The sequence below is a fragment of the Sus scrofa genome, chromosome 13 (genome assembly GCF_054392235.1).
Source record: "Sus scrofa isolate SSC_HxYL_T2T_F1_AM1 chromosome 13, Sscrofa_HxYL_maternal_Yorkshire_Landrace_v2.0, whole genome shotgun sequence".
Classification (NCBI taxonomy): domain Eukaryota; kingdom Metazoa; phylum Chordata; class Mammalia; order Artiodactyla; family Suidae; genus Sus; species Sus scrofa.
Genome location: NC_139395.1, coordinates 172,622,590 through 172,642,451, shown reverse-complemented (window position 1 = coordinate 172,642,451; position 19,862 = coordinate 172,622,590).

The window sequence follows — 19,862 nt, the reverse complement described above, 5'->3', positions numbered from 1 at the left end:
AGCCATAAAAAAGAATGACATAATGCCGTTTGCAGCAACATGGATGGAACTAGAGAATCTCATCCTGAGTGAAATGAGCCAGAAAGACAAAGACAAATACCATATGATATCACTTATAACTGGAATCTAATACCCAGAACATCTCCACAGAAAAGAAAATCATGGACTTGGAGAAGAGACTTGTGGTTGCCTGATGGAAGGGGGAGGAACTGGGAGGGATCGGGAGCTTGGGCTTATCTGACACAACTTAGAATAGATTTACAAGGAGATCCTGCTGAATAGCATTGAGAACTATGTCTAGATACTCATGTTGCAACAGAAGAAAGGGTGGGGGAAAAAACTGTAACTGCAATGTATACATGTAAGGATAACCTGACCCCCTTGCTGTACAGTGGGAAAATAAAAATAAAAAAAATATTAAAAAAAAAAGAAATAGAAAACAATTTTTCTTTGTGATGAAAACTCTTAGGAATTACTCTCTTAATTCTTACATATAACGTAAAGCCATGTTAATTATATTTATCAGGTTATAAGATACATTACATCCCTAGTACTTATGTATCTTATAACTTGAAGTTTGTACCTTTTGACTACCTTCATCCAATTCTCCCTTAATGCCTTTAATTTCTTTTTCTTGGCTAATTGGTCAAGGTAGCTATCTACTACTATTTTGAATAGAAGTGTTGAGAGTGGGCATACTTGACTTGTTCCTGATCTTGAGGAAAAGCTTTCAGCTTTTACTGTTGAGTGTGATATAAGCTGTAGATTTATGATATATGGCCTTTACATTGGTGATTAAGGTATATTATGATATACTGATATATTACAGTATATTACAGAACACTCCTTCTACACTTAATTTGTTGAGTTTTTATCGCGATGTTGAATTCTGTCAAATGCTTTCTTTGCATCTCACCTTGAAATGATCAGTAATTTTTATTCTTCATTCTGTTAATGTAGTATATCACATTTGTTGATTTGTACATGTTGAACCATCTTTGCATCCCAAGGATAAATCCTGCTTAATCATGGTGTATTATCCATTTTAGGTACTGATGAATCCAGTTTGCCAGTATTTTGTAAAGGACTTTTGCAATTATGCTAATCAAGAATATAACTTTCAGCTTATAAATTTCTTTTCTTATCAATGTCCTTGCCTGGCTTTGGTATCAAGATAATGCTGGCCTCACAACAGCTACAAAAAAGAGGAAATCCTGCAATTTGCTCCAACAAGGATAAACGTACAGGATATTATACAAGTGAAATAAGCCAGCAGTGAATGACAAATACTATATAATCTCATACATATGTTAAATCTTTTTTAAAAAGTCAAATTCAGGAAATTCTCTTGTGGCACAGTGGGTTAAGGATCTGGTGTGGTCACTGCAGTGGTTTGGGTCACTGCTATGACACACTTCAGTCGCCGGCCTGAGAATTTCCACATGCCATGGGAATGGCAAAAAAAATTAAAATTCATAGAAACAGAGTATATTGGTACAGTCTCACCACATAAGAGGAAAAACATTATACACCCTTGTGTTCATCATGGCATTATTTGTAACAGCACAGCCAAGAAACAGAAACAACCTAAGCATCCATCAAAACATGAATGGATAAAGGAAATGGGATTCATACACACACACACACACACACACACACACACACGCACACACATGAATCTATTCAGTTCCAAAAAGAGATGAAATCTTGCTATATATGACAACATGGATGAACCTTTAGCGTATTATGCTTAATGAAATAAGTCAGATGGAAAAAAGACAAATACTGTATGATTTCATTCATAGGTGGAATATAAAAAATGAATCAACAATAAATAATAAATAAATGAGCAAATGAAACCAAACAAAAACAAATAGATACAAAGAACAGAGTAATAGTTACCAGAAGGGGAGATAAGGAGGGAGGGCAAAATGGATAAAAGGGATCAACTCTATGGTGATGGATACAACTAAATTTTTGGTGGTGATCATGTTGTAGAGTGTACAGAAATAGAAATACAATGTTGTATATATGAAACTTTTAATGTTATGAATCAATGTTACCAGAGTTTTTGTCATGGCTCAGTGGTAATGAGCCTGACTAGTATCCATGAGGATGCAGGTTCGATCCCTGGCCTCACTAATTGGGTTAAGGATCTGGCATTGCCATGAGCCGTGGTGTAGGTTGCAGACACAGCTCGAATCTGGCATTGCTGTGGCTGTGACATAGGTCGAGAACTATAGCTCCAGTTCAACCCCTAGCCTGGGAACTTCCATATGCCATTGATGTGACTTCAAAAAGAGAAAGAAAAAAAAAACAAAGTTACCTCAATAAAATAAATTTTAAAAATTAAAATTAAAAAATAATGGTAACCATGAAGCGACAGATGTATTAACATGATTGTGGTGGTCTTTTCACAACATAATATGTATTTCAGATTGTCACACTATAGAGTTTAATTATATACAATTTTATTTACCAATTATGTTTTAATAAAACTGGGGGGTGATAATATTTTTTAGTTGGAAAATGAGCACTCAGTGCTAGGAACTAACTCCTTGCATTTCCCCTAAGTAAGATTGTGATTATAACTGTATTTGTTAGTAACTTTATTATAATAAAGCCAAAACTATGGAGAAAATAATGAAATTATATGGCATTTTTACATTGAAATTGCTCGATTTTCCCACTTACTAATGTTGATAAAGCTGGTATAAATTTCTGGAGTTCCTGTTGTGGTGCAGTGGTTAATGAATCCAACTAGGAACCATGAGGTTGTGGGTTCGATCCCTGGCCTTGCTCAGTGGATTAAGGATCTGGCATTACCATGAGCTGTGGTGTAGGTTACAGATGCGGCTCGGATCCCACGTTGTTGTGGCTCTGGCGTAGGCCAGTGGCTACAGCTCTGATTAGACCCCTAGCCTGAGAACCTCCGTATGCTGTGGGAGCAGCCCTAAAAAAGGCAAAAAGACAAAAAAAAAAAAAAATGCTGGTATAAATTTCTTAATAACTTGGTCTGATATGTCAAATCCATAAGCTTAAGGGACTGCCAGAAAGCAGCATATTAGAGCTCAAGATAATCTAAGAAAAATACTCCCTTAGAATGTTTATCTAATAGCAAGTAACTTGTATAAAAGTTTAGAAAACCTTAAGTAACACTTTTTTAGAAATTTTTAGAGTCTCAAAAATTAGTATTTGTTTCAACTTCATAAAGACATATATCTAAGAGTACCACTATATAAATAAATAGAAAGAAGCAAATTTTATTCACAAAATAGAAAAGGCTATAATAAAAATAAGTTAGGCTTAAACAAACATAGGTTTGCTTTAACAGTAGTTCCTTAATAAAAAAAAAAAAAATCTATTCTGGTTCCCATTGTGGCACAGTGGGTTAGGCAGCATCTCTGCAGCCCAGGACACAGATTTGTTCCCCAGCTTGGCACAGTAGGTCAGGGGATCTGGTGTTGCTGCAGCTGCAGCATAGGTCACAACTGAGGCTTGGATCTGATCCCTGGCCCCGGAACTCCATATGCCATGGGGCAGCCAAAAAAGAAAAAAAGAAAAAAAAAAAAGCTATTCTGTAATAATCTAAAACAAATATTTTTATGTGACCATAGAGAGTCAAGACAGATAAAACAAACATTTAAAAACAAAGCCTGCAGAAATAAATGACGCCTAAGGTAAATGCAGCAGCCACTTTTGAGAATATAAAGTGATTTTCCCCACAAAATGTAATCTTCATGAGGAAATATAGGCTATACAAGCTTAGATTCTCCCAAGAGCTTTCTGGTTAGTCCTCTATCATCCATCTCTTCAAACCAGTCATCTGCAGGTTACCAAATATAAAATGTAATCACCCTAAAAAGGTATTCGACATAGGCTCTATAACAGTCAAAATTCCTAAGTCAGTTGCAACAAATCTATAATCCTGTGAGTGATTTCTCAGGAGAGAAGTCTGGATCAAGAATTTTAAGAGCTGTAGTATGAAAAGAATAAAGTCATAGGTACACCCTGAAAAAAAAAAAAAAACTAAGTAAGCCATCAGCACAGTTTATAAAAGCATGACTATGGAGAGAGTTAAGATTAAAAGTAATGATCAGAACTTAATAATTTATACACAAATCTGCAAATAATGTGTTGCGTTATAATTGTTGTGCCGGAGTTAAATGCCATTCTTTGGCCTCAGGACAGTTTCAATATCATAACATAAAAGAGCATCAATGCTGAGTGGTCTACATTCCTCAGAAGCAATGGTCAGGATTCAACAGCTACTGGGCATTTGGATAGGTGTCCTTGTGCTAGCTAACTATTGCCTTCAGTGGAATAAAACCTCCACAGAAAACCCTTGTCCCAAGAAGCTCAGAATTTCTTGCAGAGTCTCAGTAGGTAAAACATAAACTGAATGCTTTTTTAAAAAAAATGAGATATTCAGACAGTGACTAGCATCACTGAGGCAGTAACCTGAGAGGATAACAGTTTTGACTTTCTATCTTTATATTCTCACCAGATCACCTGAGGCTCACTGAGTGAAAACAGTTCTTCCTTTCCTTATGATCATAAGATTATTGTCTAAAAATGGTGCCAAAGGACTTTTGAAAAACCAAGAAAAATTTACTCATAACAAAAGTTATTGAGTGGCTCTGAAGGGCACTGCAGAGCATGGGGCACTGGGTCAACGGTTGAGGCCATGGTTCTTTGCTGGGCCTGCTGGTGGGAGCCAACAAGCCTGAGAAATTCATAGTTCCTGCTGCCCACCACTCCCACAGGCCCATGTGGTCTGCAACATAGAGGTATCATCCATTAATGGTGAAATCATGCTGATGAAATTAAGCATATAGGGAGTTCCCGTTGTGGCTCAGTGGTAATGAAACCGACTAGTATCCATGAGGATGTGTGTTTGATCCCTGGCCTTGCTCAGTGGGTTAAGGATCCAGCAATGTGGTGAACTGTGGTATAGGCTGAAGTCATGGCTTTGATCTGCCATTGCTGTGGCTGTGCTATTGGTCAACAGCTGAAGCTCCAATTCAACCCCTAGCCTGGGAAATTCTGTATGCCACAAGTGCAGCTCTACAAAGAAAAAAAAAAAAAAGCATGTGTCTCCAGATTCAAAAGGCAGAACTTACAGGGCAATGATAAAGGAAATAATAGGGGACTTGTATAAAATTATTTTTTTAAAAAAGGACAAAAAATAGATCATAGGGAAGAGGGTGGAGTAGAAGGACTTGAGCTCACCTTCTCTCAAGGAAAACACCAAAATCACAACTCACTGCTAAACAACCATTGACAAAAAAGACTAGAGTATACCAAAAAGATTCTAGATCTAAGAACAAAGAAAAGGCCATGAGATGGGGGTAGGGGCACTTTCATAGTATAATCAAATCCCACATCCACTGGGTGGGTGACCCACAAAATGAAAAATTTTATTGCAGAGGTTCTCTCACAAGACTGAGAGTTCTAAGCTCCACATCAGACTGTGCGTCTAGCATCCAGAGGAGGAGCCCCCAGAGCATTTGGCTCTGAAATCCAGTGGTCCTTGAGCACAGGAGCTCCACAGGACTGGGTAAAACAGAGACTCCACTTTTGGAGGGTACACACAGGTTTCATGTACTGGCACCCAGGGCAAAGCAGTGGCTCAATAGAAGCCTGGCCCAGATCTACTTGCAGGTCTTGAAGGTCTCCTGGGGAGGCAAGGGCTCACTGTGGGGACAAGGTCACTGATAAAAAAGCCCCAGGGGCTCTTACGTGGCATGAGCTCTCCCAGAGGTCATCATTTAGCAGTGAGACCTGGCCCCAGGTAACAGCCTGCAGCCTCCAGTGCTGGGATGTCTCAGCCCAAACAACCAACAGGGTAAGAACCCAGCCCCACCCTTCAATAGACAGACTGCTTAAGGTCATCCTGAGCCCATAGCTACCTCTAAATATATCCACCGACACAGACCTGTCCACCAGAGGGACAAGACCTAGCTCCATGCACCAGTGGGCAGGCACCAGTCCCTCCCACCAGGAAACCTGGGCCAACCTCACCTACCAAAGGGCAGACAGCAGATCCAAGAATAACTATAATTCTGAAGCCTGTGGAAAGGAGACCACAAACACATAAATTTAGACAAAATGATATAGCAGAGAAAAATGTTCTAGATGAAGAAACAAGATAAAACCCGAGAAGAGCAACTAAGTTAAGTGGAGAGAGGCAATCTATCTGAAAAATAATTTAGAGTAATGATGGTAAAGATGATCCAAGATCTCAGAAAAAGAATGGAGGCACAGGCTGAGAAGATACAAGAAATATTTAACAAAGAATTAAATGATTTAAAGAACAAACAGAGATGAACAATTCAATAACTGAAATGAAAAACACACTAGAAGGAATAGCAGAATAAATAAGGCAGAGGAGCAAATAAATGAGCAAAAAGAGAGAGTACTGGAAAACACTGCCATAGAACAGAATAAAGAAAAATAACAAAAATAAATGAGGACAGCCTCAGAGATCTCTGGGACAATATTAAATGCACCAACATTCACACTATAGGGGTCCCAGAATGGTAAGGTGGAGAGAAAGGGCCTGAGAAAATATTTGAAGAGATTATGGCTGAGAGCTTCTCTAACATGGGAAAGGAAACACTAACTCAAGTCCAGGAAGCACAGAGAGTCCCATACAGAAAAAAAACCCAAGGAGAAACACACTGAGACATATATTAATCAAATTGACAAAAAAAAAAAAAATTAAACACAAAGAGAAAATATTAAAAGCAACAACGGAAAAGCAACACAAAACATACAAAGGAAATACCCATAAGGTTATCAGCTGATTTTTCAGCAGAAACTCTGCAGACCAGAAGGGAGTAGCATAATATATTTAAAGTGATGAAAGGGAAAAAAACCTACAACTAAGAACACTCTACCCAACATGGTTCTCATTCAAATTCGACAGAAAAATCAAAAGCTTTACAAAAAAGCAAAAGCTAAGAGAATTTAGCACCCACCACCAAATCAGCTTTACAATGAATGCTAAAGAAACTTCTCTAGACAGAAAAAAAAGGCCACAACTAGAAACAAGAAAATTACAGATGGGAAAACTCAAATAAAGGCAAACATAAAGATAGCAAAACACCCTCAGACAAATGTAATATCAAAACCAGCAATAATGAAAAGAGGAGAGTACAAATGTAGGATATTGGAAATGCTTTTGAAATTAAGAAACCAGCAACTTAAAACAAGATATATATATAGAGAGAGAGAGAAACTGCTATATCACACCTTGTGGTAACCACAAACCAAAAATCTATAATAGATACACACTCAAAAAAGAAAAAGCAATCCAAACACAACATTAAAAACAGTCATCAAATCAAGAGAAGAGAACAAAAGAGAAGAGAAAGAAAAAATACCAATGAAAACAAATCCAAAACAATTAACAAACTGGCAATAAGAACATACATATTGATAATTACCTTAAATGTAAATGGATTAAATGCTCCAACCAAAAGACATAGACAGGCTGAGTCAATACAAAAACAAGACCCATAGAGAGACTGTCTACAAAAGGCCCACTTCAGACCTAGGGACATATACAGACTGAAATTGAGAGGATGGAAAAAGGTATTCCATGCAAATGGAAGTCAAAAGAAAGCTGAAGTAGCAATAGTCATATCAGACAAAATGGCTTTAAAATAAAAATGGTTATAAGAGACAAAAAAGGACACTGCACAAACAGGATTGATCAAGGGAACAATCTAAAAGGAAGCTATAACAATTGTAAAATACATGCACCCAATGTAGGAGCACCCCAATACATAAGGTAAATGCTAACAGCCATAAAAGGAGAAATTGACAGCAATGGATCATACAGACAGAAAATCAATAAAGAAACATAGGCCTTAAATGACACCTTAGATCAGATAGACTTAATTGATATTTATAGAATATTCCATCTGAAAGCAGTAGAATACACATTATTCCCAAAAACACATGGAACATTCTCCAGGATAAAACATATGCTAGGCCACCAAGCAAGCCTTGGTAAATTTAAGAAAACTGAAATCATATCAAGCATATTTTATAACAACAGCACTATGAGATTAGAAATCAAATACAAAAAAACTGTAAAAAACACAAACACATGGAAGCTAAACAATGCATTACTAAACAAACAATGGATCAATAAAGAAATTAAAAAAAACACCTAGAGACAAATGAAAATGAAAATGCAACAATCCAAAATCTATGGGACACAGCAAAAGCCCTTCTAAGAGGAAAGTTTTTGGCAATACAATCTCACCTCAGGAAACAACAAAACTTATCAATGGAACATTCCCTGCATGGATAGAGTAATGAATGACAGCTATTGACATGTTTTATAGTTGGTTTTCTCACGGTATAAATTTCTCTAAATGGTATATAGAAAGAATACTGATGCCTACAGGAAAACCTGTTATTTTCCAAGGAGTTTTGGCTTTTATATCTACCACTTCTGAAATCTATCCTGATGTCCCATACCAGGCGAGGAATTCAATTTTTGCTCTCATAAAGCTCTCTACATCCCTATTTCTAGTACTGCTATCTGTAATCATACCAATCAACCAAAGGTTAAAAACTTCTGCCTTGTACTATATAAGCCTCTGTGAGAGGAGGACCTGGCACATAGTTTGTTAATTCTAATTATTAACCAAAAAATATATATATATATACACATACATGTGAATAAATGAATTTCCATTGAGAGATTAAAAGCACATTAAAATCTCATTGATGGGTTTCATTGGAACTTCATTGTATAGTTAACTTATTCTTTTTAATTAATTTATTAATAGGCCTTAAAACAATTCACCATAAAAGGCATAATTATAAATTATTGGTATGTCAAAATAGCATTAGCTTTTGCTTTACACTCCTGGGTAACTATGTACAATATTATAATAAGTGTAGCTATATGTATCTACCATGGATCTTGTCATGTGCTGCTGACACATGCAGAATAACAAACCGTCCCAAAGATGTCCACATCGTTATCCCCAAAACCTATGACTATGTCACTTGACATGGCAAAAGAGACTTTACAGGTAAAATTAATTCAAAGATATTTAGATGGGAAGTTTGTCTTGGATTTTCTGAATGAACCCAATGTAATTACAAGGGTCCTTATAAGAGGAAGGCAGGGGTGTCAGAGCCAGAGAAATAGATATGATAATAGAAGCACAGGATCGAGTAATGTAGCCATGAGCCAAAGAATGCAGGCAACCTCCAGAAACTGGGAAGGGCAAGAAAATTAATACTCCCCTAGAGTCTATAGACATGAACACAGTCTTGCAGATTCCTTTCAAACTCTCACCTACAGAACTAGAAAATATTTATACTTACATCTCTGAACTCAATTTATAAGAATTGCACTACCCTGATACCAAAACCAGTAAAGACACCAAAGAAAAGAAAACTGCAGGCCAAGATAACTTATAAACATAGATGAAAAATACTCAATAAAATATTAGCAAATGGAATTCAACAATACATTAAACGGTTCATACACCACCACCCAGTGGGATTTACTCCAGGGATGAAAGATGGTACAATATCTACAAATAAATCAATGTGATAAATCATAAAAGGATAGAAATTATAAGTCATCTTAAGATAAGGTACAGAACAGATTTTAAAACCAATCTTAGAGTTACCATAGGGAAAACCATGGCAGGGGTGGGGAGAAGGGGAGGAATGATTAAGAGGATGGGAATAACATATACATACCACTGTATAAAACAGATAATTAACAAGACCCTCCAGGGAAATCTATTCAATAGTTTGTAACAACCTATATGGGGAAAAAGAATCGATATATGTATATGTATAACTGATTCACTTTGCCATACACCTGAAACTAATACAACATTTTAAGTCAACTATACTCCAATAAAATGTTTTTAAAAAGAGAAGATACATAAAAATCATTTGACAAAATTCAACATCCATTTATGGTAAAAATCCTCAAAAAATGGCTATAGAGGAAACCTACTTCAACACAGTAAAAAGTCCATATATGACAAACCTATAACCAACATTATACTCGATGAAAAGCTTAAAAAATTTGCTCTAAGATCAGGAACAAATCTAGGATGCCTACTCTCACCACTATTATTCAACAGAGTATTGGAAGTCCAGCCACAGCGATTAGGCAAAACAATAAAAATAATATTAAAAGGCAAGAAAATCAGACAGGAAAGAGTAAAACTATTACTGTATACACATGACATCATCTTATATAAATAAAGCCCTACATACTCCACCAAAAAAAAAAAAAAACATAATAAATTTGGTAAAGTTGTAAGAAAAAATATCAATACACAAAAATCTGTGGTATTTCTATAGACTGATAACTACAAGGAAGAGAAAGTAAGAAGAAAACAATTTACAACAGCATGCCAAAAATAAAATATGTATGAGCAAATTTAACCAAGGAAATGAAAGACCTATACTCTGAAAATTGTGAGACACTGATGAAAGAAACTGACAACACAAATAAATGTAACGATAATCCTGCCTTATGGACTAGAAGGATTAACGTTATTAAAATGTCCATACTATCCAAGCATTCTACAGATTCAATGCAATCCCTATCAACATTCCAATGGCATTTTTCACAGAAAGAAAAAAACAACCCTAAAACTTGTTTGGAACCACAAAAAAAAATCCCTAATAGCCAAAGCAATCTTGAGAAGGAACAAAGCGGGAGATATAACACCTCCCAATTTCAAACTATATTACAAATTACAGTAATCAAAGTATGGTACTGGCATAAAAACAGACACATTGATCAGCTGAAAAGAATAGAGATCCCCACAATAAACCTATACAGATATAGTCAATTAATCTTCAACAAAGGAGCCAAGAGTATACAATAAGGACAGTCTTCAAAAAAGTGTTGAGAAAACTGTACAGCCATATGCAAAAGAATGAAACTAGACTGCTACATTAAACCATATACAAAAATTAACATGAAATGGATTAAAGAATTGATCATGAGGCCTAAAACCATAAGCTTCTAGAAGAAAACATAGGCAATAAGCTCCCTGGCATTGAACCTGGTGATGATTTTTTGGATTTGACACCAAAAACACAGTCAACAAAAGCAGAAATAAAAAAGTGGGACTTTATCAAACTAAAAATCTTTTGCAGGGAATCCTCATAAACTGTTCCTGGGAATGCAAATGTAAATTTGTGGAAAACAGTGTGGAAGTTCCTCAAAACCTAAAAATAGAACTACCATATGGCCCAGCAATTCCACTTCTGTGTATGTATCTGAAAAAACAAAAACACTAACTTAAAAAGATACATGCACCCCCAATGCTCATAGAAGCATTATTTACAATTGCCAAGATATGGGAGTGACCTAAGTGTCCATCAACAGATGAATGGATAGAGATTTGGTTTATGTATACAATGAAATATTGCTTGGCCATAAAAACGAATGAAATTTTGCCGTTTGAGCAACATGGTTGTACTTGGAGAGCATCTGCTAAGTGAAATAAGTCAGACAGAGAAAAAGTTATTATTGTATGATATCACTTATATGTGGAATCTGAAAAATACAATAAACTAGTAAATATAATAAAAAGAAGCAGACTCACAGATACAGAGAACAAACTACTGGTTACCAGTAAGGAGAGGGAAGGGGGAGAAGCAATATAAGGGTAAAGTAGAAAATACAGTCTATTCCAATCTAATCTAAGCTATAGAAGGATATATTTGACAACAGGGGAATATAGCAAATATTAATAGTTATAAGTGGAATATAACTTTTAAAAATTGTGAATTACTTTTTGTGTACCTAAAACTTATATTATGTACCTAAAATTTATGTAATATCTTAAGTTATGTACCTAAAACTTATATATTATATATCAAATATACTTCAAGTTTTTAAAGTTTTAATAATTTTGCCTCAATTTAAAAAAAAAAAAAAGAAAGTAGGATCCAAAGAAAGGAAGCAACAAAATTGCAGAGCCCGGACTAAGATTAACACAGGATCAAAACCTACTGATTTACAGATCATTTTTATTCCCAGTACATTATGTGCCTGTCTATAATTTAGTAATCAGAGGGAAGCCAAATGAATTCCCCATGTTTTGTGAAAGCCAGAGCAAGCTCATATTCATAAACACAGTTGGCATAGTTTTTGTTTTTTCTTTGTTTTATAGAAAAGTCCTGGAACACCAACCCAAAAATAAACCCCATGTTTCTAAACCTAAAAATAATAAATAAATAAATAAATCAATAGCTTCTGCACAGTAAAGGAAACTATCAACAAAGTGAAAAGACAACCTATGGAACAGGAAAAAGTATTTGCTAATTGTATATTTGATAAGATTTTAATATCCAAAATACATAAAGAATACGTTCAACTCTATATCTAAAAAATCTGATTAAAAATGTGCAGAAGAACTGAATAGATGTTTTCCCAAAGAAGACATACGGATGGCCAACAAGTACATAAAAATGTATTCAACGTTACTCATCATCAGGGGAATGCAAATCAAAACCACAAATGCGGTATTATTATCTTACACCTGTTAGAATGGCTATCATCAAAAAGACAAAAGGTAACAAATGTTGGCAAGGACGTGGAAAAAAGGGAATCCTTATGAACTGTTAGTGGGACTCTAAATTGGTACAGCAACTATGAAAAAAATATGGAGGTTCTTCAAAAAAATTAAAAACAGAACTACCATGTGATCCAGAAATCCTACTTCTGGCTATTTATCCAAAGAAAATAAAAATAGTAATTCGAAAAGATATATGCATTCCCATGTTCACTGCAGCATCATTTACAACAGCCAAAACAAGGAAATGACCTAGTGTCCATCAAAGGATGAATGGATAAAGAAAATCGGCGAGATACATTTTCTTTGAAAATGAGATTTGAAAGTTCCTGAGAGTAGATCTTAAAAAGTTCTTATTACACACACAAAAAGGTGTAACTCAATGTGGTGATGGATAGTAACTAGTCTTACTGATGATTTTGCAGTATATACATAAATTGAATCATTATGTTATACACCCCAAACTAGTATTATATGTCAACTATAACTCAGTTCTATCTAATTAATTAATTGATTAATGTTGCTTTAAGCTACTGATTTTGTGGTAATTTGTTGCAGCAAGAATAGGAAACTAAGACAACTAGTTACTGGGAGTACATTTTTAAAATGACTGTTTTAAAAAGGTGATGAGAGAAATGGAGCACACCTAGGAAAACAAAGACAGAGAGGCTAAAGAAGGAAGACATAATAGACATAACGCAGAGCAACCTGCTATAAGGAAACATCTAAGGTTTTCTCAGAGAATCCCTGAGCAACTAAAAAGATAGGTCTCTGCCCACTGTCAACTCATCCACACTTTGCCCAACAAAAAGAAAACAATGTTTTGTTTCTGAAGAATCCATATTTTTCCCTCTCCTCTTTTGCTGTCTCCTCTTGTATAAATCCCATCTTTCCCTCTAATAGATTAAATCAACCTACTCTTCATTTCTTTAGCAACAGAGTGCTAATAATTACACACTACTGAGACATACTTCAGAATTCTTTGATAAGTTTCAAATTATTTGTATTTGTATTAAATTAAAATACAAAAGCTGTATTTTAAAATGCTTGTGAAGAAGAGCCTATAAAAGGTTTGGTTAAATGACATTCTACTAAGGAAAGTTAGAATAAGTAAGTTAAAAGCAAAATGAAAAAGACTATAGTCAATATACAACAGTCTGACTTCATGGTTCCAAACTGAAACTAATCTCGGCTAACTGAAAATCAGTTATAAAACACTAATTCTTGAATAGATTAATTAGATATCTGGTGAGTATTATATATACACCTACAATTGTTAAAAGATTTCTCAAATAATTATAAGTACACTATGTTCTACCAACAAAATGCATAATTCTTTATTCTGTTAAGGGCATTCAATTGATGGATAAAATAATTTTTAAAGGTAAGCTGAGTATGTTTGCGTTGCCAGGGAAATTCATAACAGCATTATCATCTAGGCCAATGTTGATGTCTTAATTGATGTTGATGTCTTAATGCTACCTGGGTTTTGTGTGTGTGTGTGTGTGTGTGTGTGTGTGTGTGTGTTATTTGTTTGTTTTTATGGCTAGAAGTTCCTGGGCTAGGGGTTGAATCAGAGTTTCAGCTGAGGCCTACACCACAGCAACACTGGATCCAAGCTCCATCTGCAACCTATGTCAAAGCTTACAGCAGCACCTTATACTTAACCCGCTGAGTGAAGCCAGGGGTCAAATCTGCATCCTTATGGACACCATGTCAGGTTCTTAGTCCACTGAGCCACAAAGGGAACTTCTTTATTTGAGCTTTTATAAAAGTATGTGACTTAAAACACATTTTTCTTCCCACTGTGGCACAGTGGTCAGCAAATCCAACTAGGAACCATGAGGTTGAGGGTCCGATCCCTGCCCTTGCTCAGTGGGTTAACGATCCGGTGCTGCCATGAGCTGTGGTGTAGGTCGCAGACATGGCTCAGATCCTGTGTTGCTGTGGCTCTGGCGCAGGCTGGCAGCTACAGCTCCGATTCGACCCCTAGCCTGGGAACCTTCATATGCCGCGAGAGTGGCCCTAGAAATGGCAAAAAAAAAAAACAAACACATTTTTCTCATATTGAGTTTTTGCCCCAGCAGAGAGATGTTCCCTTTCTCTTTTCTATTCTTCAACAGCGACCAAGGCAGAGAGTGGTTAAACAGCATGTTCAAGTCAGACAGCTAGTTAACAGCCAAGTCAAACCTCCTGACTCCTGATCTTAGACACTCTACATACCACCATGGCTGCAAACTATGCAAACTAGAAGAAAAATGCCACCCACTATTGAATTCCATGCTCAATAAGAATTCAGGTGTTTGGGGATTAGGTTAAAGATTCTCTCAGATCAGTCCTGTATGGGGATCCTGTATTTAACACTATGACTTACTCTCTATACTTTGGAGAACAGGGTAAAATAGAGCTCCAGTTTCCACGAAGAACAAATAGGTATTTTCCTTGTGAAGTTATACACACGTAAAGAAAAAAAAAAAAACGGGCATTTCATTCACATGCAAAAATAATCCATTGCTGAAACCAGGTGAGATGGGGATATGATCTCTACATGAGAGCCAAGAGAACTTCAAGTGAAACGCCTCCCACCCCCATTCATACCAGCATCTATACAGTTAACATTTCTTCCACTTGATATATTTACATAATTACTTTCTCTACTTCCCACTGAAAAAATTCTGAGACCTTACTTCTAGGTTGTTTATTTTAAGAGAGATGAATTTAAACAAAGGTTAATCAGTCTCAATTGTTTAAAAATGGGTCACAGTTTTTGTTTTCCCTTAAATTAAAATGCCTCATGGCTGTTGATGTGCAAATACAAAAAGCCTTCTTCCTTTGATTTTGCAAATAAACAAGACGCTGGAAAAATTTTTGACTAATTTATAGAAAAATTATTTATTATGTCTAAGATTATAAATATTAAGAATCCTTCTCACATGCCATGATTTTTCCTTGAATCATTTTATAGCCATAGAACTCCAAGTAAAAGGCTGTCAAGAAAAGGCATAGCATCTTCATGGGCTCAGGCTGTGTTGTGAGACACAAGAAGCTGGAGGCTACCAGAGCCAATGGCATGAGCCCACCTGGGGGTTAACTATCCAAAGTTTAATGAAGGGCTTCTTAAGAGGTTTGCCTTAATGTTCACTATCAGCCTAGCCTCTTTTCTTCAGTTAAGTAATCACACACCATAGGATCACCAATGTCACCCTGAACCTAGAATAATATTCTTTTCTTTTTCCTTTTTATAGCCACACCTGTAGCATATGGAAGTTCTCCGGGCTGGGGGTCGAATCAGAGCTGCAGCTGCAGGTCTGTGCTCATAGCCACAGCAACACCGGATCTGAGCTGCATCTGCACTGTACACCACAGCTTGCGGCAATGCTGGATACTTAATCCACTGAGTGAGGCCAGGGATCAAACCTGCATCCTCAAGGACACTATGTCGGGTTTTTAACCCACTGAGCCACAATGGGAACTCCCTGTAATAATATTCTTGCTATATTGTTGGGATGCTATACTATTTCTAAAATGTTAAGATACTTGCTAAATTTGAGGTAATGCTTCAAATTTCTAGTTCAAATCTACTAATTCAAGAACAATCAATGCAGTCGATGTAACACTTTTTTTCTTTTTTTAATCCCAAGAAATATAACAAACAAACCTTGGAGATCTGATTTTACAGATTTGGATAAGCTGTGATGTTTTATGTATTACAAGGAGTTAGGAAGAAATTTAGCATTTTCCTGTGGTCACAAAGGCTAATATAAGAACCATGTGTCAACAGACTCTTGAAGACGGTGAGGACCTCTTCTCACATCCTTCATTCTAACATGTTGGCCCCTACTCTGCATCTGGATCACTGTAAGCATTGACGAAAGAGGAAACAAGGTGATAATAGATGTTCTGTTCTCCCAGGACTTACTGTTGATGAGAGCTACATAAACAGCCATGATATTAGGTAACTAACAGAACATGGAGTGAGAAGAAGGGTTAGTCCTGGGAAGAAGTAGTGAAGAGGGAGAAGTGGGAGAGACAACATTGTGGGGTGGGGGAAGTTTACAAGCTTTCGGAGGAGGTTGTACAGATTCACGATGTATAAATCACAGTACAGGGTATCCGTTTGGAGGGACAATAAGGTTACAGGCCAAGGCAAGAAAGGGTGTAACCACATGTGGGGGAAGGTACAAGAGATGAGACAAATGCAGTTACAAACCATTTTTCCATTTTTCTAAATGGAAAAAGAACCCATGAAAAGATAACTGTTTTCAAAGTCATCTACTTCCCTTGTGAAGCAATGGCTACACTTGTTTCTCTTGCAACAGTATAAAAAATTAAGTGTTAGGGAGACCTACCACTGGTGCAAGAAATGTATTTCCTTTATCTCAACCCTACTAACTAGTTTAAACACACTATCCATGTAGTAAATTGTACTCAGAGTCAAGTCAACAATTAAAGTCCCTGGGCTGTGTGACTGAATAACACCCAAGCACCATCTAGCTTGAGAGCTGTGAAGGACACAGAACCCCAAGAACTTGTTTCCAAGGTCATTAATGAAGGGGCTGAGGTTAGAAAAGACATGAGCTTCCAGCACTAGTTTGCCTCCTAACTAAGTACTCAGGCTAGTGGGTAACTAAACTCATTTGGGTTTGAGAATAGAATGGGTACCAGCACTAAACTTACCCTTTCTAGCTCACTCTTCCAATAGAAAATTCATCTTTTTTACTTTAACATATCAAAATAATCTTCAAGTTTTACTTTCTAGTTTGTATCTAAAAGTTACTTTTAAGTGATGCTTACCATCATTGTTACTAAGTTCTCTTCCATAATATATTCAAAATGCTAATGTGCTGATCAAATGCTTCGTGGTAGAAATGTGCTGACTTGGACACAGAGCTGAAACATAGGAGTTATGAAAGAAATTGGTGTAGTACCTTTTTGAGGTTTAGTAAACGAAGGGCTCAATGACAGTAAGATGCACTTTATGGGAGAAAAATGATGCCATATTTAGGATATAAAGCATGAAAATCAATAGTATAAAAAAAAAAACCTACTGACGCAAAGCCCATTAGCAAGAAAGAAAACATTCATGGAATAATTAACAGTTAAAAAACAGAAAAGAAGTCATATTATTTATGAGTTTAATGTCCAGTCTGCAGGATTACAAAAAGGGCCAAGGACATATACATCGTGCCAGATACTTTCACTCATATGCAGAGAGCAGTAGAAAAGCAGGAATAGGAAGATGGAAGTCTGGTTGTTATTTAAGCACTGGCTACAATGGAGGAGTTCTAAATGGAACAATCTATTGTTGCAACTAGAATAATTCTCTTTGTTTTTAAGACACATACACTAAAAACCTTTCTGTGTGAGTTCTCACTTTAAAAGGCTTAAGTTTTCCAAGTTATTCAGATCTGAATTTACCTGTAAATTTAATAATACATAACCAAATAGAGCAAAAACTTTGTTTAAAAAAAAAAGTCAACAACAAAAAAAATTTTTTTTAAAAACCCAGTATAATGTAGCAAGAGAGTCTCATATGAAGCATTTGAGAATCAGTCTTACCACTACTAAGACCTAAAGTCAAGAAACCTTGGGACGAAATTGGCTCTACTGCTTATTAGCTGTGTCACCATGAACACATCACCTAAGCCAGACCTCAGTTTCAACATATACAGAGTAGTGCATGGAATGTCTGATTATAACATTTCAAGATCATTTGGGGGGAAAAAATATTTCAACTTAATGGATTTATAAATGTTTTGTAAGTCAATTGTGGCTTCTATTTAGCAGAGTCAGTATGGTACAGAAGCAATAATGCACTTTTGAACTGGAATAGACTTCAGACTAGTTTCTTAGCTTCAGGATAGTCAGTCTCTTTGAGTCTGATCACTTTTGCATATTAACCTTATTAAAAGCCATTATAAAAGATTGCTATAAAATTTAAAATAAATATTCTTAAAAATACATCTTAACCAGTAACTCTCATTCATTGCTGGTGGGAATTCTATAGCCACTTTGGAAGTCAGTTTAGCAATTTCCTATAAATTAAACCTACTCTTACAGTAAAATCCAGCAATCTCGATCCTTACTATTTATCCATAGGAGTTGAAAACCCATATCCAGCTAAAAACCTGCACGCAGATGTTTAGAACCACTTTATTCATCACTGACCAAACTTGGAAGCTATCAAGATGTCCTTCAACATGTGAATGGATAAATAAATTGAGGTCCATCCAGACAACAGACTATTATTCAACACACACACACACACACACACACACACGCAAAAGAGCTCTCGAGCCATATAAAGACATGGAGGAAACTTAAATGTGTATTAGTGGAGTTCCTGTAGTGGTGCAGTGGAAATGAATCTGACTAGTGTCCATGAGGTTGCAGGTTCGATTACTGGCCTCACTCAGTGGGTTAAGGATCTGGCATTGTCCTGAGCTGTGGTGTAGATCATAGACGAGTCTTGGATTCCGCATTGCTGTGGCTGTGGCATAGGCCAGCAGCTATAGCTCCAATTCAACCCCTAGCCTGGGAACTTCCACATGCCACAGTGCAGCCCTAAAAATAAAAAGTAAAAATGTGTATTACTAAAATAAAAGAAGCCAATCTGAAAAGACTAGATACTGTATGATTCCAACTATACACCATTTAGAAAAAGGCAAGCTATGGAGAGAATAAAAAGAGAAGGAAGAATGGAGGGATGCCTAGGTGGAGCATGGGGGATTTTTAGGGTTTTTAGTAGCATGAAACTACACTGTATACTACTGTAAAGGTAGCTACATGATGTTATTCGTTTTCCAGACCCATATAATATGAAGACTGGTGTTAATTATTTGTCCATATACATTCATAAGTTGTAACAAATGTAACCATCTGAGGTATGATGTTGACAGTGAAGGGTTCGTGCCTATGTAGGGGCAGGTGGTATATGGGAACTCTATACTTTCCACTCAATTTTGCTGTGAATCAAAAACTGCTCTAAAAAAAAAAAAAGTCTATTTTTTCAAAAAATTCATTACTCAAAGGGGGCTTTATAAAAATTCTAACCCATGGAGTTATCTATCATGTGGCCCAGCAGGTTAAAGACCTGGTATTGTCACTGCTGTGGCTCAGGTCACTGCTGTGGCTCGGGTTCGATCCCTGGCCCAGCAACTTCCACATGCTGTGGGCACAGCCAAAAAAAAAAAAAAAAAAAAATTCTAACTCAGGCTCTTCTCAAAGCTGAGCATGACTTATCAAAAATATACATTCAACAAAATAACTGTG